The sequence below is a fragment of the Manis pentadactyla genome, chromosome X, assembly GCF_030020395.1.
Source record: "Manis pentadactyla isolate mManPen7 chromosome X, mManPen7.hap1, whole genome shotgun sequence".
In the NCBI taxonomy this organism is placed as follows: Eukaryota; Metazoa; Chordata; class Mammalia; order Pholidota; family Manidae; genus Manis; species Manis pentadactyla.
The window spans coordinates 144,166,966-144,189,980 of record NC_080038.1 but is presented as its reverse complement, the minus strand read 5'-3'; the positions used below and the strand labels follow the sequence as shown (position 1 = coordinate 144,189,980).

At 44.7% G+C, this 23,015-nt stretch overlaps 2 pseudogenes; both read left to right on the top strand.

Annotated features, from left to right (window-relative positions):
* Nucleotides 1–10,774: 10,774 nt before the first annotated feature.
* Nucleotides 10,775–21,528, top strand: LOC118924018 (tafazzin-like; annotated as a pseudogene).
* LOC118924016 (ATP-dependent RNA helicase DDX3X-like) lies at nucleotides 16,337–18,087 on the top strand (annotated as a pseudogene).
* Nucleotides 21,529–23,015: the final 1,487 nt, after the last annotated feature.

The window sequence follows — 23,015 nt, the reverse complement described above, 5'->3', positions numbered from 1 at the left end:
GATTGGTGCATTCAGTCCATTTGCATTTAGGGTGATTATTGACAGATATGTACTTACTGCCATTGTAGGCTTTGGATTCATGGTTACCAAAGGTTCAAGGTTAGCTTCTTTACTATCTAACCATCTAACTTAACTCCCTTATTAAGCTATTATAAACACCGTCTGATGATTCTTTATTTCTCTCCCTTCTTATTCTTCCTCCTCCATTCTTTATATGTTTGGTGTTTTATTCTGTGCTCTTTTGTGTTTCCTTTGACTGCTTTTGGGGATAGTTGATTTTCTTTTTTGCCTTTAGTTAGTGTTTGGTTGGTCTGCTTTCTTTGCTGTGATTTTATTTTCTCTGGTGACATCTATTTAGCCTTAGGAGTGCTTCCATCTAGAGCAGTCCCTTTAAAATATCCTGTAGAGGTGGTTTTTGGGAGGCAAATTCCCTCAACTTTTGCTTGTATGGGAATTGTTTAATCCCTCCTTCACATTTAAATGATAATCATGCTGGATTCAGTATTCTTGGTTCAAGGCCCTTCTGTTTCATTGCATTAAATATACCATGCCATTCTCTTCTGGTCTGTAAGTTTCTGTTGAGAAGTCTGATGATAGCCTAATGGGTTTTCCTTTGTAGGTGACCTTTTTTCTATTTGTGCCATTATTAATGGAACTTTCCTTTTGTTATTTTCTAGCTGGTTATGTGTCTACATATGAAAACTTCTGATTTCTGGATGTTAGTTCTGTTACCTGTTACTTTACTAATATCTTCCATTGTTTATAGTGGTTTTTCCACTAATTCTTCCTGTCTAGTTTTATGTGTGTATTTTCCTCTCTCTTGTCTAATTACATCAGATCATACCTCCACCACAATGTCAAACAGTAATGAGTATTAGGCATCTCTTTTTGTTTTGTTTCTGACTTCTCTGAGCTAAAGTTTCCCCATTGAGCAAGTTACTGGCTTTGGGGCTGAGATCTGTATATTTGATTAGCTAAGGCACTTTGATCCAGCTATATTCCTTGTGAGAAGTCACTAACCACAACACTCCCACAATTCTGAAAGAAAAAATGTGGCTTTCCTACTGAGTGTGTGCTGTTCAATACCTGCTTCCATTGATTAAAATACTGTATGAAAGAAAACAAGCTGGAGGACAGGTACAAAGGGCACGTGCAGAGTAATGTTACTATGTTCACATTGTATGTGCTAGCAAAGCATCTGGCAGTAAACCTAGCTGGATAATTGTATTAAAATTCCTTCCTTTGGCCCATTAAGTAATAATATAATTTAATGACAAGGGAGTTTTAGTGTCTGTGAAGAGAATTTTTAAGAATATATATGGAACAAGAGTTTGTTTAATTGGGCTAAAGCACCTAAAGTCTTACTTGTATTATTACATATTTGCTACTTAATAATTCTCCAATTTTCAAATCCCTTTACCATCATTTATTAGTCAGTATTGATTCTGCTTGTGGATTAAGAGTTAAGCACAAAGGCTCTGGAACCAGGCTGTAGGGCCTAATCAAATGCTGGCTCCACATGCCTGTTGTGTGAACTGCAGTAAGTGCTTGACCTCATTTTCTTCAGTTTCTTCATCTGTAAAATGAAGCCACAAATGTCCCACCTGGGTTCCATGACTTCCCAGCTTTTCCATTGCATCCTCCTTTTTACCTCTCATGACTCAGTTTCTACAATTGTGAAACATGTTGCATATTTCATACAACTCCAACGAGGTTCAAATATGAAGTACAGGAAAGGACTCTAATAAAATGCAACATTTTCATAGAGAAAATTTTGGTTAACATGTGGCCTCAGGGAAAAGTAGGCAAACACCTGTTGCTTCAGAAAGACAGATGATAATGTTTTTATATTTTCCTTTTGCTTCTAATGGTTACTGCATCATTTGCTCTGGACATATTTAGTACCTTCTGCTTGCAAATTTCAAGATACCCTTATTCTAATGTCTTGAAGACATCGTGTCATCAAGCACCTGACCACGTTCAACTGGTAGTCCATGGAAAAGAGGAGAAGCAGTTGGGGGAAACTATGTGTAATGGAACTCTCCCTTGGCAGGAAGCCGCAATACTATCAAATGGGGTCACCTTTGAATGTAGAACAGAAGTCCCGCAGGTTCTATTATGTCTACCTTAGTCAGTCATCCCCCAGTAGTCATCAACATTTAGGTTCACAGGTATGATCAGAGTGAAAGTACCATAAAATCTATGCATTCATTAGAAACATGACCCCCAAAATTAATTTCAATCCTGAGGATAAGAAGGGGAACCACTGCAGTCAAAGGTGTAATGTCTGTGTCTCTGAGAAATCCTTATCAGACACTTGGGGCCTCACTGTGGAAGAATTCCATAAGCATTCACGACATGAAGGATTTTTAGCCCTATTGAGGGTGACGCTTGCTTTGATTGCTACAGATCAAAACATGGAATCATGATAGTGCATAAGTGCACTGGCTTATAATGCTGCAATTGTTGAGTCAGTCAAACGGTATTAGAAGAAAAGATGACTTTCTTGACATTAGTCATTTTTCAAAGGAGATCTTTAATTACTACAGAAGAAAAGAAAATATGAGCTGTAGTCTACCAATTAGAATTTTAAGGGGCTAAATGGGATTTCCTATAATTTGTATTTAGTAAAAGATGTCTGTCTGACCAGTTCTGGAGAAAAATGAATCTTTACATTTACTTTAAGGGGACTTGTCCCTTTTTGATATTCTGAATTTAAAATTTATTGTTACAAAAAAGTGGACACTAACCACTACCACTTTTTAAAGTAGAACGTTAGCATAAACACAGTAGACATTTAAGAAAGTTTGTCTCTTAACAGAACATTTTTTGAAAAATCTTGTCTTTAGACTATCGGCCACATTACTGCAAGTACACATTTACCCATTTGTAAGTGTTAAGGGAATAAAACAAGTGTCAGCTGTTTGATCACTAAGTATGTGAAAAACACAGAAAAAAACAGAGATACCCCTCTCCTACAAATCCATTTTTAAAACGTAACACGTTGAAAACAATGTCTGTAACTCAGACTAAGAATGCATACACTTAACTAGCTTTCTCCAAATACATTCTGAAATGATTTTATGTTCATTAAATCAAGTGTTTCCAAACGAAGTTTTTGAATATTGTTTAAAAAATGCCCATTACAAAAGGAAAGATACAAGAATTACTTATTAAACTTACTATTTGCATTTTTAGAGGAATCTACAAATATCCATATACTCACTATTAAACTTGAAAAACATAGCTTTGCAAGTAATTCATTCCTAAAGACACATGTGAAATATTTAAACTATAATAAATTAGGTGTATGTATATGTTAATGAAATACTTTTAATCAATGCTAAGTTCAGGCATCATTTTATAGTGGACCAACACCAATTAAAAATGACAGTTGGATGTCTTGCTGAAGATAACATTTTACAAATCCATATCCCAACACTGAGCAGTTACATATTCTCGTTCATTTGTATTAATGGTGTTTAGCAGTTTAATTCTCTCAAAAATGCAAACTTAAGTTTAGCTTTAATAACTTTTATAAGGCACTAGAATAGATTTTCTTTTAAAGTCTTCCATAGAATCAGCTCTGTAACCTAATGAGAAAACACAAAAGGGTACACATATAAAAGACTTTGTATTCTTTATTTTTTTTCCTTAAGGAAGAACAATGCAACAACGTTTCATACTTGTGCTTTCTATGTTTAGGGATTGATACAGAATTGCTGGCTCTAAAGCCTAAAATTGAATCAAATAGGTGCTAAAAGTTAATTAACATGTTAGGGACAGAAAGTCACTACTAACAAAGGGCTGAAAGCTTGATACATATAACTTTGGAGTTGCTGCTACCCATATATATACTGTGCAGGTTTTTTGAGGTTTCTTTACACAGTAAGGGGGTCTTGCAACTTAACAAACAAGCTATGGCAAACAAGGTGTACTGACTACAACTAGAAACTTTTAAACCAGTGTAATGTGCTTCAATGTAGCTGATGGTACATGTGTGTCACATAAATTAGGTTCCAGTTCTTTCTTCAAAGTCATCACTTTAACGGGGACAGAAGGACTTGTACAGCTGCAAGTCGAACCGTTTCTGTTTTACGAAAGGAAATATTAAACGTTTGCACATTATTTTGGTAATTGTTATATGTATTTCAGCAAACAAAATACCCCAAGGCTCACGCTCTTTCTTAGTTCTTAATATTAAATATACAGTACTTACAGCTTCCATCAGAATACTCTTTTGAAACTTATCTCTTTCTTCTCTAATTTCACCTTGTTTACCAGCAAGAAGACGCTCATGATCCTTCTCTAAGTCCTCCATACTCTGAAACAAAAAGCTTAGCTCAGTTACAAACCACCACTTTTCATCTCACATTCTAAATATGTACAATTAAACTTCAAACTAACCAGTGTTAGTATCAAAAGGATGTGCATTACTTATTCCAAACAAATGTATTATAACTAATACATGCAGATCAAAACGCCCACTTAAGATATTTTTTAATGTCACATTTGAGTAAAATATTATTATCGTAGAGGCACCACGCAGTACACTTTGCTCGAAACAGCGGGTTACTGAACAGTTAAGGTCAAGGTGGAGCAAAGAAAGAAAGACACTGACAGTCCCGCAGAATGAAACACTGTGACTTCAATGCTCTTTAACAGGTTTTCTAAACATCAGGTAACAACCAACATACTTATAATGGCTAATAATCAATCATTCCCTCAATTGGAGGGAACAAAATGATCTGTAAGAATGACATTTTTTTATATCATTAATGCACAATTACTTGAACAACATTATGGTTACTAGACTCCCCCATTATCAAGTTCTCCCCCCCACATACCCCATTACAGTCACTGTCCATCAGCGTAGTAAGATGCTATAGAATCACTACTTATCTTCTCTGTATATACTGCCTTTCCCATGTCCCCTACATTGGGAAACTTATTAACATGTTAGAGACAAAAAGTCATATGTGTGATAATCATAATGCCCCACTTTCCCCCTTATCCATCCCTTCCCACCCACCGTTCCCAGTCCCTTTCCCTTTGGTAACTGTGAATCCATTCTTGGGTTCTGAGAGTCTGCTGCTGTTTTGTTCCTTCAGTTTTTGCTTTGTTGTTATACTTCACAGATAAGTGAAATCATTTGATACTTGTCTTTCTCTGCCTGGCTTATTTCACTGAGCATAATACCCTCCTGTTCCATCCATGTTGTTGCAAATGGTAGGATGTTTTCTTCTTAGGGCTGAATAATATTCCATTGTGTATACGTACCACTTCTTCTTTATCCATTCATCTACTGATGGACACTTAGGTTGCTTCCATTTCTTGGCTATTGTAAATAGTGCTGCGATAAACATAGGGGTGCATCTGTCTTTTTCAAACTGGGCTGCAGTCTGTGTATGTCTTTGGGTTTGAAGTGAGTCTCTTGTAGGCAGCATATAGATGGATCTTGTTTTTTAATCCATTCAGTGACTCTATGTCTTTTGATTGGTGCATTCAGACCATTTACATTTAGGGTGATTATCGATAGGTATGTACTTATTGCCATTGCAGACTTTAGATTCGTGGTTACCAAAGGTTCAAGGGTAATTCCCTTACTATCTAACAGTCTAATTTAACTCACTTTGTGTGTGCTATTACAAACACAACATAAAGGTCCTTTTTTTTCCTCCTTTTTCTTCCTCCTCCATTCTTTGTCTGTTATGAATCATAATCTGTACTCTTTGTCTATCCCTTGGGTGACATCTATTTAGCCTTAGGAATACTTCCATCTATAGAAGTCCCTTGAAAATGCACTGTAGAGGTGGTTTGTGGGAGGTAAATTCTCGCAGGTTTTGCTTATCTGGAAATTGTTTAATCCCTCCTTCAAATTTAAATGATAATCTTGCCGGATAAAGTCATCTTGGATCCAGGCCCTTCTGTTTCATTGTATTGAATACATAATGCCACTCCCTTCTGGCCTGTAAGGTTTCTACTGAGAAGTCTGATGTTAGCCTGATGGGCTTTCCTTTGTAGGTGATCTTATTTCTCTCTCTGGCTGCTTTTAACAATCTGTCTTTATCCTTGATCTTTGCCATTTTAATTATTATATGTCTTGATGTTGTCTTCCTTGGGTCCCTTGTATTGGGAGATCTGTGCACCTCCATGGTTTAAGAGACTATCTCCTTCCCCAGATTTGGGAAGTTTTCAGCAATTACCTCCTCAATGACACTTTCTATCCCTTTTTCTCTCTTCTTCTTCTTCTGGTACCCCTATAATATGAATATTGTTCTGTTTGGGTTCATCACACAGTTCTCTCAATATTCTTTCATTCTTAGAGATTCTTTTTTCTCTTTGTGCCACAGCTTCTCTAATTTCTATTCCATTTACTGTCACTTCTACTACATCTAATCTGCTTTTAAGTCCCTCTATTGTATGTTTCATTTCAGATATGGAATTTCTTAATGATTGAATCTGACTTAAATTCGTTCCTGAGTTCTTGAATGTTTTTTTGTACCTCCATAAGCATGTTTATTATTTTTATTTTGAACTCTCTTTCAGGCAGATTGGTGAGTTCAGTTTCATTTGATGCTTTCTCTGGGGTTTGTGAGATTTTCGTCTGAACCATGTTCTTTTGATATTTCATATTTCTGTGTGGTGCCCACTAGTGCCCAGAAGCTCCAGTCTCTGGAGCTGCTCAGCCCCTAGAGTGAGGTTGGGGGGTCATAGGGGAGCACAGCTGGTGCCTGGGGGGAGGAAAGATCTGTTTCCTGATTCCTGTCTGCGGTGCCTGTCTCCAGTGTCAGAGCCAGTGGGCCAAGCACACAGATGTAAGCCTGTGTGCTTTGCATCTTTAGCTGTTGTAGGTGGGGCCTCTGGCTGGCTGGCCTCATGCCAGCACAGTGACTGCAGTTTTGTGAACCGGTGTTGGCAGGCTAGGAGGAAGGTGCAGCATGCTGCAGGTCACAGTGGGGGGCATCAGAGCTGAGTAGGCAACCAGGGGGATGGGGCACCTGAAGCTCCTCAAATATCCCAACCAGCTGGGCAGCGCACGCCTGGACAGCCTTGTCTAGCTCTCGCCTCCCCCATGCAGCAAGCCCCATGCAAACCCCACTCCTTCAGCAGCGCTCTCGGTGCTAGGAAGCCTCTCAGACCGCCCGCCTTTCCCTTGTCCCAGAGCAGCCAGGTGTGGATCCCCTCCTCCACAAATGGCTGGAATCTGTCTCTCAAGCACTTCACCTGTCTGAGCTCCCCAAAGTCTAGAGCACCACACAGTGTAGATTTCTGCTCCCAAAGCAGACCTCCAGAGCTGGGTGTTCAGCAGTCCCAGGCTTCCACCCCCTCCCCGCTCCATTTCTCTTCCTCCCGCAGGTGAGCTGGGGTGGGGGAAGTGCTCGGGTCCCACCAGATTAAGGCTTTCGTACGTTACCCTGTAACATTTCGTAAGGTCTGCTCTGTTCATGAGGTCTGTATGCAGTCTGGTTCAGCCTTCTTTCTTGTTGTTTAAGGATTAGTTGTATCAATTAACTACATTTTCATACTATCTGTGGTTTTGAGAGGAATTCTCCATCTCACCTCTCATGCCACCATCTTGAATCCCTCCTCCCAAGAATGACATTTTTAAGTCATGAAAAACAAACTCATGTTCTAACTCTCTACTACTCATTCCACAAATAGTGATCTAGTGTGTCCTATACAAAAAGGACTCTGTCAAATGCTATGGAGGAAACTGAAAATGAATACATGGCCTCCTCCTTGTTCCAGTGAGAATAGAAAACACTCAAGTAAAAATGACAGAAAAACTTTATGACAATTAAGGAAACAAATGGCTGTGACTATTTAGTGGTAAGTAAGACTGATTCTGATTTAGTTGGCTAAAGAATACGATTTCAACAGATAAAGAAAAGAGGAACTTGGAAGTATTCTCGGGGCAGAACATAAGCAAAGCAAGGAAGTAATGGTAGGTTAGTTCAGATAAAGCAACTAATCTGGAGGTCTGGGAGGGAAGAAGGGATGTAGGCATTGAGAGCACGAAGGGAGTCTTGTTATGGGGCACACGCTGAATACCTGAGAATTGAAAATGGGAAGCTAATGACAGGTTTTCAGGAGGGAAGGCATACATTCTGGAAGATCACATTGCAGAACTGTGAAGGGTGGATTGGAGAAGAGAGCAATCAGATAAGAGTTTTAATAGTACAAGCAGAGAATGATGAGGTCCTGAACTGGGTCAGCAGCAGCGGGAATTCAAAGAAAGCCGCTCAAGTACAGGTGCAGAGGTAAACATTGCAGGGCCTAGTCATAACTGGATGGGAAGGATACAGGACTCGGAGGCGTCAAAGACAATACTAAACAGTTAATTCTCTGAGTGCTGGCATTTAGTAATAACCTTTGGAAGAATTCTTCTTTGGTACTTCATCAAATCTTCACACCAATTAATGGTTCTCAAGGAGCATTAGAGCAATACTTGTTCTCTACTTGGAAACTAAATATTTTGTATATACATAATTCTGAAATCCTTTATAGAATATTTATTTCAAAACTCTTTTGCTAGTTTACTTATATCATCTCAATTAGTTTAAGAAGAGTGACACATTAACATGCATTTGAACAAGGTGATTAGTAAAAAGAACACCTTCCCACCCCACCCCCACCAAAAAGAAAAAGAAAAGAAAGGGAACATACAAGAAGGATTCCCATCGCCTCATGTATAAGTATATATATCTGCCCAAAGTGTCACCGAGGACAATTTGCTAATGTGCAAACGTCACAGATCATTGTCAATTCACAAACCTTTAGCCCTCCTCTGGCTTTTTCCTTCTGTTATGCATTTCAACCTTCTCTTATGGTTATAAGTTTGCATATAAAGTCATTAATGTTCTAAAAGCAAATATTCCATTTGAATATAAAAGCCTTCACTAATTATGATGACCTACTTCATATTTAACAATAACTGATAATACAAGTAAAAGACCTCCAGAAACGATTTATAGACTTCCTATTTTCTACTATAGATAGATAGATATCACTGATCTCCTAAAAACTGATTTCTGAATAAAGTCATGACCAAAGTGTTAATCAAAGTATCAATTTTCTTCATGATACATATACTTCTAGGTAAAACTCCCAGTTAACGGCTCCCTGTTTTAAATGACTGCCACAAGACTATTAACGAATCCCAAAAATAAAAATCCATTTCAGAATTACGTTAAATCCAGAACAATGGGTTCAAAACGGAAAGTGGTTAACCGTTTACATGTACAGTCTGAATGTCTTCTCCCATAGATTCAGAAAGAAACAAACCATCTTCTACATTTATATGCACATTGCTTTTTAACAATGTATTGTGTTACTGAATACAGCAGACCTTTAAGAGTTGCTCATGTATGTTTACAGTTTTTAGCCGTTTCTGGTTCTGAACAGTTCCAGCTTGTTGAAGAATCTTCTATTTCTCTTGCAACATATTCTGCCAATATAAAAGAAAAAAGTGATAAAATGTGGGTAACATTTCATGTTTAGATAACATAACTGTACATTAAGCTTCAAAGGAATACTCTTTAAATCAACACTTGTTAACCTTTCCTCTTTCACAACTTTTATGACCCAGGTTAGATAACTGTGTGCTCACCGCTAATACACAAAAACAATATAATCATCCTATCTAATGGCCATTGAATAGGCAGTTTTTCGTTCTTAGCAATATGGAAAACATGCTTTAACTCTTGATGTCAAAATGCACAAATGGCCCTGTCAGTAATGTGTTTCCCACTAGTGGGCAAAAGCTGTATGACAATCCTTCCTAAGGGTAAGCACGGGGGAAATGTTCCTCCTGAACGATATCCCAAAAGCATTGCTCCTGCCTGAATGACGCTATCTCACAAGCTTCACCTCTTGAAAACTAATGAGGATTTACTGCACTCTAAATTTTCCAGAAGAGTTCATTTTCTCTAAGAGCAGTTTACTTTTCATTTCTTCTTACTGACAACATATACGCTCTGATATGATAAGAAGAGCCAATGAGCATACTATATCCATTTATCCTAGAAGATTTCCAAACAGGAATATTTCACTTAAACATTTCCCCTCTGTGGCACAACAAAGACTTTGAAAGAAACAAAGAACAGTGGGTACAATTCAGCTAAAATGTACAAATTATTTACAATGTAAGGTTAACATTTCCTACACAGTGGAATAGTTAACTATCACAGGAACAATGCTTATTTAAGACCTTTTACCTTAGGCTTCAGCTAGTGTAGGTCTAGACTGAACATAAATTAATTTTATAGGAAGAAAGCTCAATTGGTATTTGAAAGGGAAGAAAGGTCATCCTTATTGGCTTCTAGGAAATATATGTCAATTCACTCAAGGAGTGAGGTTCCAGAACTAAAGAGTTTATCTGCTTAGAAAAAAAATCCAGCAAAATATATTTTTCACGGAAAATGCAATATGATAGTACCTCTTAAGTATTTGCACCAATAAATGCTAAAAACTGATACAAAAGTTCTCAAGGCTCAAAAACACCAACTTTACCTTTGTTCTTGTTGCATTTTCCAAACTTGCTCAATCTTTTTGTTAATGGTGTTGATAGAAGTGTTAGCAACCGTGTCAAACTTTCTTCTCTTTGCAAGAAAAGCCTGCTCAACTTCAACTATATAGGAAATAGATATTCATTAAAAGTTAATGTTGAGACTTGGTAATGGCGACGGGTTTGCCAGAGCACCATAACAACACGGTGTGGGGAGTGAAGGCGAATCAGATGCCTAATGCTATACAGAAACTCTTGCTGGTAATGGACAAGAGCTTCAGGAGTGAATGACTCATTGGAATTGCTGCAGGGTAATGAAAAATCTTGGCCGTCCTCACCTGGATACAACTCCTGTGATGAGCACATGGAGCTTGATGACCTACCTGAACTTCAGGCTGTTCAAAGTGATCCTACCCAATCTGCCATACATATACCAGCTAAATTCAGATGTTTCACATCAAGAATATCCAAGACCATCTTGGAACCAAAATACCTCAGACATATCAGAAAATACTTTCAGTGAAAATGAGGTGGATTGGTTAACCGAATTAGCAAATATCGCCACCAGTCCCCAAAGTCCTCTTATGCAGTGCTCATTTTACAACAGATCATCTCCTCTGCCTCTGTCTGCTCCACCACCCCCGCCCCAACCCCGGGACCCCGTACCCCGATCCCCGGCCCTCTGTCTCTCCGGCCTTCCCTCCGTCCCTCCCGCCTGCACCACAAACTCGGTGCCGCCCTCCCTCTTGGCCCCAGAGTACATGAACCACATCACCGTCCACAACAAAGAGGTGCTGTATAAGCTCATGGAGAACCGAGGCCCAGCCACCCCCTCATCACCATCTCTGATCACCAGTCCGGCATGGATGACCCTCATCTCTGGGGTACTGGCGCCAGTGTGCTGGGCACAGGGAGGGAGGGAGCCAAACCAAAGCAAAACAAACTCACTTTTCACTGGGCTCTTCACATAGCCCTGGGGCTCCTGTTCTGGAGTGTCCTGCCCCAGGGGTGAACGTCTGAGTTGTGGTCCCTTCAGCATCCTCTCAGGGAACCTGATTTGGAGAGGGGCTCAGAAATTTGGAGGGAATGAGGAAGTGAGGAAACGGCCCAGGGCAAGGTCTGACAGCTTCGTTACTCTGATGCATCAAGCCTGTAAGACCTTCCTTTCTCTAAGCCACTCAAGGTTCCAGAGTGTTGGGAACAAATTAAAGGACCATATCAAGGAAGCTCTGGGTTAGGGGCTGGAAGACCTGTATCCTGGTACCAGCTCTGCTTCCGGCTGGGTCTGTACCCTTCAACCAGCTTCATTGGGGAGCCTAGTTCCCCATCTAGAAGTTCCTGCTTTGCTGACTGTACAGGGAGTGGCTTGGCTCCAATAACCTGGATGGCTGGATAGAGAGATACCCAGGGCTTCCACCACAGGTTCCAGGTTAGACTATCCTGGAGTTCATGGGGTGCCACCTGATCAAGCTGGAGACTTCCAGAGCTCACCACTGGGCAAGAGTAGGGTAGCGTAGGTGGATCCCTGGAAGCCAGGAAGGAGGCTTTAGAGCCATCCAGTAGCCTGGCCTAGGGTGGTAGCAATGACAATGGAGGGAGAGGTGTGGGAGAATAGGCAGTATCAGGGGAGGTATGCAGAGCACATGTGCCGACTAATAAGCTGTAGGGGGTCAGAGGGTCGAAGGAACCAGGGAGAACTTCGGGGTCCAGCCTGAGCACCTGGAAGATGCTTCTTTGGACAGTAGGGAAATGGTGGCACTGCTACCCTTGTCCTTCATTCCCTGAAATGGGGTGGCAGGAAAAGGTGTTCCCTACGGACAAGGTAAATTGACACATGAAACTTTCCTCCCCTTCTCTAGGGATCCTGAAACTCCGCCACATCTGGAACCTGCAGTTGATGCATTGGTGAGGAGGAATGGGCCCCTCGCACTGGGCCTGGCAGGCTTCACCTGTCCCTGCCCAGATTTGCCTTCCTCCTGCTCGGCCCAGGAGGTGGCGTCTGGCAGTCCAGGCAGGGCATGGGGTGGGGACCCAGGCCCTCCTGTGCCTCCGTTCTCCATTGCTGACGATGGCAGGCATCATGCTCAGGGGAGGGTGGGGAGGCAGGGTACAAGGGAGGCAGAGGTGACTGTGCCTGTCCCCACTCTAGGACCCCTGCAGCTGCAGACATCTGCTTCACCAAGGAGCTACATTCACACTTCTTCAGCTTGGGCAAGTGTGTGCCCGTGTGCCGAGGTGAGCTGCTCCCTGGGAAGGGCTGCTGGGCCAGTGGGTGTAGGAAGTTGTGTCTGGGGGCTTCCTTGCCCTCCCTTGGTGCAAGCGGCTGGGCCCAATGCCTCTGGCTTCGCAGTACTGGCAGTGGAGGGACCCAGCTGGGACAGGCAACCTGGGGACAAGGGGAGCCCCAGTAGCATGACGCCTAGCTCCACTGTGTGGCAGCAGAGGTGGCAGTGGCTGTGGGAGGAGCAATGGCTTCTCGGAGAGCACTCAGTTCTCCACGACTGCCTGAGGCTTGTGCAGACCTATAGCAGTCAAGGAGGCATTACCTACAGCCCCTTCTCTGGAGGGCACTGCTAAGAGACTAAGTGATGGCAGTGTGCTGTCATTGGTCTGTGAGGGTGGTGGTATATAGCGGAGTCAGCAGGGTTTGGGCGAATGAATAGGATTGTGTGTTGATGGGGGGGAGGGGCCATTTTGACCCCCAGTCTCCATATAAAAGGGCTTGGAGAGATTAAGGCATTGCTCGAAGGTCAAGGGGTAAGAGATGGCAAAGCCAGGATCCAAATACAGGTTGCTCTTTCCCCTGGGGAAGTGGAATTTTCCCACACAGAGTATGAAAGGGTGTTCTAGACAAAGGAAGCACATGCCAGGAACTGGAGAGGTAAATGGTAAAGGTAGAAAATGTAGGTTGGCTGTTGAATATAAAGGTTCTGGAATAACTGTTAAGCCGCTGGGACTCTGTTCTCTCATTGCGGTAGTGATGTGCTTTCATCAGTGGCTCAGAGAGCACCATGGCTGCAACAAGGCTGGTGGACTGGAGCTGGGCCAGGAGGAGGTAGGGAATCTGGTTAGGGGTTCTTGCAGTAATTCTGGCATCAGAGGATTAGTAGCTGAGCCTCTGCTCATCACTCTTGAGAGCCGGCGAACGGGACAGCTTTGGGATGTGCTCTGGAGGTAGAGTTGACAGGACGCTTGGTCGATTGGGTGTGGGCGATGGGGCAAGGAAAAGAGAACTCAAAGATGATTCTAGGTGACATCTGGTGGCACGAGTCACTGGGAGGATAGGATGAGGGGAAATCAGCGTGGGGGTTGGGAAGGGAGGGGAGTCCCAAGTTGCACATGCTTCATCTGGGGAGCCTCTCACCCAAGGAAGGGAGCAGCCGAGAGGCAGTGGGATGTGCTGTTCCAGAACTCAAAAGAATGTTCAGGAATAAAGATAGTGGGGACTCAATCAAAAATGAAATCACAAACGTCGAGGCAAGCTTGCAGAGGAGGAGAACAGGGAAAGAGCAGGGGCTCAGGATGGTACCTCAGAGTACAGGGGAGCAGGAAGCAACGGCCAGAAAGGAAGGAAGCGAAATAGGGCCCCTTGGCACTGTGGGAGCCTCCAGTGACCCCAGAGAAGCCATTTCTGTGGAGTGACAGTGGCAGGAGCTGCAGGGGGTGGAGAAGCAGGAGTGGAGACCCTCCACCCTGCAGGAGAACCTCTTTTCACAGGTTCTGTGTGAAGAAGGCGGCAGAGGAGGAAGTAACCAAAGTGTGTTAGAAGTCAAGGGAGAGTTTCTTATTTCTGGCTGGTCAAAGTAAAACAGTAACACCCAGTAAAGTCACTGAAGAGTAAAGGAGCGCTTTTAATGAGAGGCTGCAGTGCCTGCCCCTCCAGATCCGCAGACCTGCTCCCTGGACACAGCTGCCTTTCTGGAATGCTCTTTTTGCTGCTTTGGGCAGCTACTTAATTTCTCTGAAAAATAAGCACAGGCCGCAATGTTGAGGCTAATGACCACGCCATTGTTTATCACGCCCTGCTCCTGTGCCCCCATCCCCAAATCTCAGCTCCTCCGTTCTGCAGCCTCAGAGGCCTTCCATGTCCACTTCCTGTTCTGTTCCCTTCTTTGACCTGTATCTAAGTTCTATTGCACAATTAAAAAAAGAAAGCAAAATATTAATCCTAAGCTCCTTTAATGAAAGAAAGCAGGCAGGGACAAGCTATTTATCAAACACGTTGCATGTGCAGCAAAGGTCTAACAACAGGTGTTAAAGCAGGTGAAGTATCTTTGGTTCTGTGTTCCAAAAAACTCCTTTTCCCTGAAGAACAGATAGGCCTTGTGAGAGGGCAAGAAGTGGCAAAGTGATCTTGCACAAGCTATACGAGTGAGTAGAGATAGCATTTGCAAAAGGTAAACATTATGAAGTGTTGCTCCAAAAGCATACTAGTAGTTTCTTTTATTTTGTTATGATTAATCTACAATTACATAAAGAACATTGTTTGTTAGGGTTCCCCCTTCACCAAGTCCCACCCACAAACCCCATTACAGTCACTGTCCATCTGTGTAGTAAGGTGTTGTAGAATCACTACTTGTCTTCTCTGTGTTGCACAGCCCTCCCCATGCACCCCCCTACATTATATATGCTAATCGTATTTGGTTGGTCTGCTTTCTTTTCTGTGATTTTATTTTCTCTGGTGACATCTATTTAGCCTTAGGAGTGCTCCAATCTAGAGCAGTCCCTCTAAAATACCGTGTAGAGGTGGTTTTTGGGAGGCAAATTCCCTCAACTTTTGCTTGTCTGGGAATTGTTTAATCCGTCCTTCATATTTAAATGATAATCGTGCTGGATACAGTATTCTTGGTTCAAGGCACTTCTGTTTCATTGCATTAAATATATCATGCTATTCTCTTCTGGCCTGTAAGGTTTCTGTTGAGAAGTCTGATGATAGCCAGATGGGTTTTCCTTTGTAAGTGACCTTTTTCCTCTAGCTGCCTTTAAAACTCTGTCCTTGTCCTTGATCTTTGCCATTTTAATTATTATGTGTCTTGGTGTTGTCCTCCTTGGGTCCCTTCTGTTGGGAGTTCTGTGTACTTCCATGTTCTGATCAATTATTTCCTCCCCCAGTTTGGGGAAGTTTTCAGCCATTATTTCTTCAAATACATTTTCTATCCCTTTTACTCTCTCTTCTTCTTCTGGTAACCCTATAATGAGGATATTTTTCCTTTTGAATTGGTCCCACAGTTCTCTTAATATTGTTTCATTCCTAGAGATCCTTTTATTTCTCTATCAGCCTCTATGCGTTCCTGTCCTCTGGTTTCTATTCCATCAATGGCCTCTTGCATCTTATCTATTCTGCTTATAAATCCTTCCAGAGAGTGTTTCATTTCTGTAATCTCCTTCTGGGCGTCATCCCTTAGCTCTTCCATATTTCTCTGCAGCTCCATCAGCATGGTTATGACCTTTATTTTGAATTCTTTTTCAGGAAGAGTGATCAGGTCTGTCTCCTTCTCAGGGGTTGACTTTGTTATTTTGGTCTGCATCAAATTCTTCTGCCTTTTCATGGCGATAGAGGTAGTTGTGCAGAGCTGGCGCGCGTGTCAGCTGGGAGAACGTCCCTTCTTCCTGGTTTGTGGCCTTCCTCTCTTGGGAGAACAGCGACCTCTAGCGGCTTGTGCTGGGCAGCTGTGCGCAGACGGGGCCTCTGATTCTTGCCCAGCCTCTGTGGAGTTTAGCTCCGTGGTTGCTCTGGGCGTGGCTGGCCTCACTCTGCTGCTCCAATATGGCGGAGCCTCGATGGAGGGGAAACAGGCAGGAGTCTGTTTATCGCTGTGAGGGGCCTCTGAGCTGTGCTGCCGCCCAGGGGTTTAGGGCGCCTGGAGTTCCCTGGGATTTCTGGCTGCTCGGCTGAGTGTCCCAGGACGCTTTACTCCACATACTGAAAGTTTCAGTGATGCTGAGATGGGAGAAATTATCATGGGGAACATTGAGCTCACTTGGTACACTCGTCCAACTCCAGTGCAAAAGCATGCCATTCCCATTATTAAAGAAAAAAGAGACTTGAAGGCTTGTGCCCAAATAGGCTCTGGAAAAACAGCAGCGTTTCTCTTGCCCATCTTAAGTCAGATTTATGGAGATGGTCCAGGCGACGCTTTGGAGGCTCTGAAGGAAAATGGAAGGTATGGACGCTGTAAACAATACCCACTTTCCTTGGTTTTAGCTCCTACAAGAGAATTGTCTGTACAGCTCTATGAGGAAGCCAGAAAATTTTCACACTGGTCTAGAGTTCGTCCTTGTGTGGTTTATAGTGGTGCTGATATCAGTCAGCAGATTCGAGATTTAGAACGTGGGTGTCACTTGTTAGTTGCCACTCCAGGGCGGTTACGCCACTCCAGGTGAATATGATGGAAAGAGGAAAAACTGGATTAGACTTCTGCAAATACTTAGTATTTGAAGAAGCTGATAGGATGCTGGATATGGGATTTGAACCCCAGATAAGTCGTATAGTTGAACAAGGCAGTATGCCACCAAAGGGTATTTGCCACACCATGGTGCTCAGTGCTACCTTTCATAAGGGAATACAGTTTCTTGCTTGTGATTTCTTGGATGATTTTATCTTCCTGACAGTAGGCAGAGTTGGCTCTACCTCTGAAAACATCACGCAGAAAGTAGTTTGGGTGGAATAGTCAGACAAACGGTCATTTTTGCTTGACCTCTTAAATGCAGCAGGGAAGGATTCCCTGACTTTAGTGTTTGTGGAGACCAAATGGGTGCCGATTCTCTCGAGGATCTCTTATACCATGAAGGATATGCTTGTACCAGTATTCACGGAGATCGATCACAGAGGGATAGAGAGGAGCCCCTTCACCAGTTCCACTCAGGAAAAAGCCCAATTCTAGTGGCTACAGTTGTGGCAGCAAGAGGATTAGACATTTCAAATGTGAAACATGTAATCAATTTTGATTTGCCAAGTGATATTGAAGAATATGTACATCAGATTGGTCGTACAGGATGTGTGGGACACCTTGGCCTTGCCGTCTCATTCTTTAATGAAGAAATATCACGAAGGATTTGTTGGATCCTCTTGTTGGGAAACATGGCTCATGGACACCACCATAAGGGTAGCAGTCGTGGACGTTCTAAGAGTAGATTCAGTGGAGGATTTGGTGCCAGAGACTATCGACAATGTAGTGGTTCCACCAGTTCTGGCTTTAGTAGTCGTCATGCAACCAGCAGCCGCAGTGGTGGAGGTGGTCACAGCAGCAGCAGCAGAGGAAGTGGTGGAGGTGGTTATGGAGGCTTCTACACTAGTGATGGATATGGAGGAAATTACAGCTTCCAGGGGGTCGACTGGTGGGGCAATTGAATCTCCTTTACAACAAAGTCATCCTTTTAAACAACCTCATGGAAACCACATGCAACTTAGCCAGACTATTGTGTAGCTTTAAGAACTTCAGTACATTACCAACTGTGATTGTCCTGAAAATTTAAGGGAGCTCAAAGAGAAAAGAAAACAGTAGTCAACAGTCTATTAATACATCGATTTAAAGATTTAATTGATGTAGTTTGGATTAAACCCCCTCCTGCTTATTCCCACCCAAAACTGCATTTGTAATTTTGTGACTAAGGATCATTTGTTAATTGTGACTTTAACTTAAGACAACTTACTGTTTTGATGTCCTGTTGGCTCACTAATTCTCAAAATATCAATCGTTCAAATGAAGTTACTGAAGTTGGGCTGAAAAAAAGAATCCATTTCTTAGTGCATTGGGCCAAGATAGTCCCAGTGTCTGTCTCCGTCCTTCTTTGCAATGGCTCTCCATTCCCTACTTGATAAGGTGAGGGTATTTACTTGACCCCACTCCTTTGACCTCCCCCCTTCGCTGTCTCTGTTTCTGTCCACTATATAAAGGTTGATGAGATTCTTACTGTGTGTGATCACAGACTGTCTCCACATCACCCCCAAGTTGAAATCCAGCATGCAACATAAGGCATCTGTGTTGCTGCTGATCACAGGGCCACCTGGCTCCACTGTCATGGTGGGCAGCATGAATCCACTTTTTTCAGCGTAGCAAGTCTGAGTTTTTCCCAACTCTCAATGGCCCTGTCTGTCCCATAATGTGTTCTCCTTTTCCCAAGAGGCCTCACTAAGGGGGAGTCAAGTTTTCAGGGGGAACCCTGAAAGGAAGGGGCCAGCAACGGGGGGATGGCAGAGCTCAGGCAGAGGCCTAGGTGAGACCCCGAGAAAGGGTGCTGTCCAGAATCTGGGGCCCAAGTGAGGTTGGAAATAATGTACTGCTTTGCTCCAGCAGCTCCCTCTGTGCCAGGGGCTACATATGGAAAGCCCACCCAAGGGGCAGTGCATCCCAAGGAGAAAGAGAAGGGTTCAAGAGCCTGGCTAGGGATGGAAGGCAGGGAGGGTGATGCGTTGGTCTGGGCAGCTGTGAGGGAGTGGACTGCGGGTGTGCGGCAGCTGAAGTGGCTCAGCGGGTGAAACTGGTGGGACCAGCAGGCAGGGCCCTAGAGTGGTAGAGGAGCTGCCAGCTCAGGATTTCAGTCACAGTTCCAAACCACGATGCGGCCTTGTAAGTGACAGGCACTTAGAGGTTTAGAGGATGTTAGTCAACTAAGGATGTCAAGGGCCATAATGCAGCCAGGGCTGAACAGGCCCAGGAGAGACAGTCATTAGAGGGTGTCCCTGTGGATGGCGAAGTGAGGGGTGAGGAAGTCCCTGAGCTGCTGCTTCATCTGCCCTTCATTCCCAGGGAGGGGGAAGGAGGGGCTCAGGGGAATGGGGACTGATGGGGAGAGGCCTTTCCTTGGCAGGAGATGGTGTCTACCAAAGGGGAATGGATTTCATTTTGGAGAAGCTCAACCATGGAGACTGGGTGCACATCTTCCCAGAAGGTCAGTGGGGCTGGCAGGGTCACAACCCACCCCACCCCTACCAAGTATATGGGTGGAACTAGTCCCCCCTTCCACCTCCCCTCAGCAGCTCCCAAGCTTCTCCTGTGTTCCCCCTCTCAACAGGGAAAGTGAACATGAGTTCTGAGTTCCTGCGCTTCAAATGGGGTAGGGGCTGCTGGCCTTCTCTGGCTGGGTTGGACTGTGGCACATGGGAGCACATGGGTGTGTTGGTAGCAGCAGGAAGAAGACTGGTGCTGAGATGAGGGATTGTCATGCAGAGGGACCGGCCCAGGGAGCTGGTTTTAAGTGGGGGAAGGGCAGGGGTGGCCTGGCTGTAGGCTGGCACATAAGCTCTGCTCATGCCAACATTTCTGCCTCTCTGTGGGGCAGGAATTGGACGCCTGATTGCAGAGTGTCATCTCAACCCCATCATTCTGCCACTGTGGCATGTTGGTGAGCCTCCCTCTCAGGCCAAGGCTGTGGCCTGGGCATGGGGGCGGGGAGAGGGGTTTCTCTAGATGGTGTTGGCAGGGAGTTCCACTGGGTGGCAGGGAGAGGATGTCTGGGTTAGGGGATCCACCTGGGCTCAGGCTGCACTGCTCCATGCCCTGCCTCACGCTTCTCGGTCTTCTCTTCTGTCCACTGTGCTGCAGGAATGAACCATGTCCTACCTTGTAGCCCACCCTACTTCCCCCGTTTTGGAGAGGTGGGTAGGGGCTGCTGACCTTTGTGTCTGTCTGTCTGCCATCTACCCCATGTTCCCTGCCCAGCACTACTGAGGCCAGACTCAGGAGGAGCTGAGCTTGAGGCCACAGCTGGGGGACTGATTGGAGCAGAGAGAGGGCCTAACTGGCACCAAGGCCGATAGAAGGAGAGCAAAGGAAATCAGGAAGAGCTGGGCCCTGGGGCAGGGACAGAACGGGACATCAAGGGCAGGGACCCCAGGACTGGAATGGCACATGGAGCCCGAATGCCTTGTTTTAAAGAGAGAGAGTGGCTCTGAGGGAGCATGCAACAAGTCTAGGGCAAGACTCAGGCTTCTGGCTCCCTGGGGTGGTTGGGCTGGGACTGTGGGCACTCCCCGTTTGTGTAACCTGCCTCTGGCTGCACTCCCCACAGAAAATCACCGTGCTGATTGGGAAGCCCTTCAGTGCCCTGCCCACGCATGAGCAGCTCCGGGCAGAGAACAAGGCAGCTGTGAGTCATTCCACACCCCTCCTACAAGTGCCCTTTTCTCCCAGGGCCCCTGGGCCCAGCTCCCCACGGCTGCACGCCAGCCCCAGTCCTTCCCCTCAGGTGGAGATGCGCAAAGTCCTGGCTGAATTCATTCAGGAGGAATCCCAGTGCCTGAAGACCCAGGCTGAGCAGCTCCACAGCCACCTGCAGCCTCGGAGATAGGCACCACCCTGCCCAGACCCTGTCCTTGCTTCCTTTCAGGAGAGGGCAGCCAGCCCCTGAGGCCCGGGGAAGAGGCAGTCCTGGGACCCAAGCCCCAACTGCTGGGCTCTCAGCACCATCCTTGGGTTCTTGCCTGGCACAGAGATGGGGCTGGGGAATGGACTCGTGCTTTGAGCTCAGCTCTGGTTTTGTAGACAGATTTGTTCATAACCCTTAACGGATACCCTCCCCTAGATGGTGAGCATTCCAGCTCCTCTCGTTCTTCACGTGAAGGAAGGCTCTCAGCTACTCCTCCCACTTGGCCATGAAAAGAGGAAGAAATTTAGGCTGGAGCCTCCTTCCTGCTTGCTTCCAGGCTTTCCCTCCAGGGCTGGGGTCAGGAGGCAGAGTAGTTGAAGGAGGTGGGGTGGCCAGGACAGACCTTCAGGGAGGGGCCCATGAAGGGGTGGGCCCAGGCCTCCGACCACCCGCCCTGATCAGGGATGGCCACTAGCCACGTCTTCCTTCTGCCCATGCTTCCCACAGGTGTGGGACTCTTGGGCAGGGCCCAGCCTCAGGCTGCAGGCAGAAGAGCAGCCATTTGCCAGAAGTGGAGCCCAGTCAAACAGCCTGTAGCCAGGGCTCACTGACTTCTCTTGTCCTTCCCACCCCCTAGCATCACTCAAGTACCCTGGAGCCTAGGTTTTCATGTTTTGTAAACAATAAAGTATCTGTGTTGTTCCGGTTTACCTCTGGCCTCTCTGTAGAGGTGGGGATGGGAGGTGACCTGTTGGACAGGGAGACTGGGCGTTTAGAGTCCTGGGCAAATCAAGAACACTTGAGCATACAGCCATCAAACTCAACGTGCACCAGTCATTTCAGACTTAAGTCATCATCTGTAATCCCCTACCAACCTCGCAGAGGAGGCAGAGCAAAGCTAATGGACTTTCTTCAGAATTCAAAGCTAGCAAGGTAGGGGAAGCTAGCAGCAATTTGATCCTCCTCAGGCCAGTTCCCAGGAGAAAGGTCTCTGAAGGGCCCAGTGAGCCACCATGAGCAACACTTACCGTGAAGGGAGGTGGGGCAGAGATCGCTACATTGAGCTTGGGACCCGGCTGGGAACAAAGACGGATCCAGGGTGGTGGCACATCCCGCAGAGGCAAAAGCAAACCTCTAGAGAAAAGTGAGCTCAGTTTAGGCCTCCAGGTTGTCCATAGATTAAGATCAATCAAAAAAAACACCTCATAATCTTCACTAAAGTATACAAGGAAATGAAGCACTGTGCCTCTGTCGGCAGAAATAAGAACAGGCTGACACCCTTGGGGACTTCTAAAATTGGTGGTCAGACAGAACATGGGAAATAGAAATGTGTAAAGAAAAGATGGAATCACAAAACTGAGCCAGCAAGAAGAGAAGCTTCAAAGGTGATCAGCGCTGCAACTATGCATGAGTCTATGGTGACTTAAAAATGAAAGGTTTTTAAAAAATGACCGGAAGGGGACGGCTCGCCACCTAGAGACAACCATTAAAATCTCTTGCTTGGGAATTTGAGCTGCCTTGGGAGCCCTCACTCCCTGATCCTCCTCAACAAACCCACCTTCCATGTCCCCGGTCGCTCGATCTCCCGCCCAGCACCGGCCTGAGATTGGTTACTCCTCCAGGGCTATCAAGGCCTTCTCATGAATAATGAAACCAGCTATGATGACATCACCAATCATCTCAAGATGCCCACCCTTCCCCCACTCTACAGTAATGGCTTCTCCAACCCCAGAATCTGCACCCCCTTCCAGCAGAAAGTAGCTAGAGAATGAGATTCTATACTCAGTTCCCCAGAGGCCCTATTAAGAAAAGAAAAAGATGAGAATGAAGGCAAGTTCTGGCACGCTAAGATGCCCATCACTGAAGATCCAATCACCAACACAGAACACACCCTGGCCCTATTCTTTAAAAACGCGCTTCCTTCGGTAACCATGAATCTAAAGCCTACAACGGCAATAAGTACATACCTGTCGATAATCACCCTACATGTAAATGGTCTGAATGCACCAATAAAAAGACACAGAGTCACACACACACAGAAAAAAAAAATGACCGGAAGGGGAAAGAAGTCACTTGAGAGGAAGAAAACAACTTGTAAATAGACATACGTAAAAATACTGCTGGCCTATTTGGGTTTATAGATCCAAATGCAACAACCCTTTTAATTATTTTAAGTCTACTTGAAGAAACACCGACT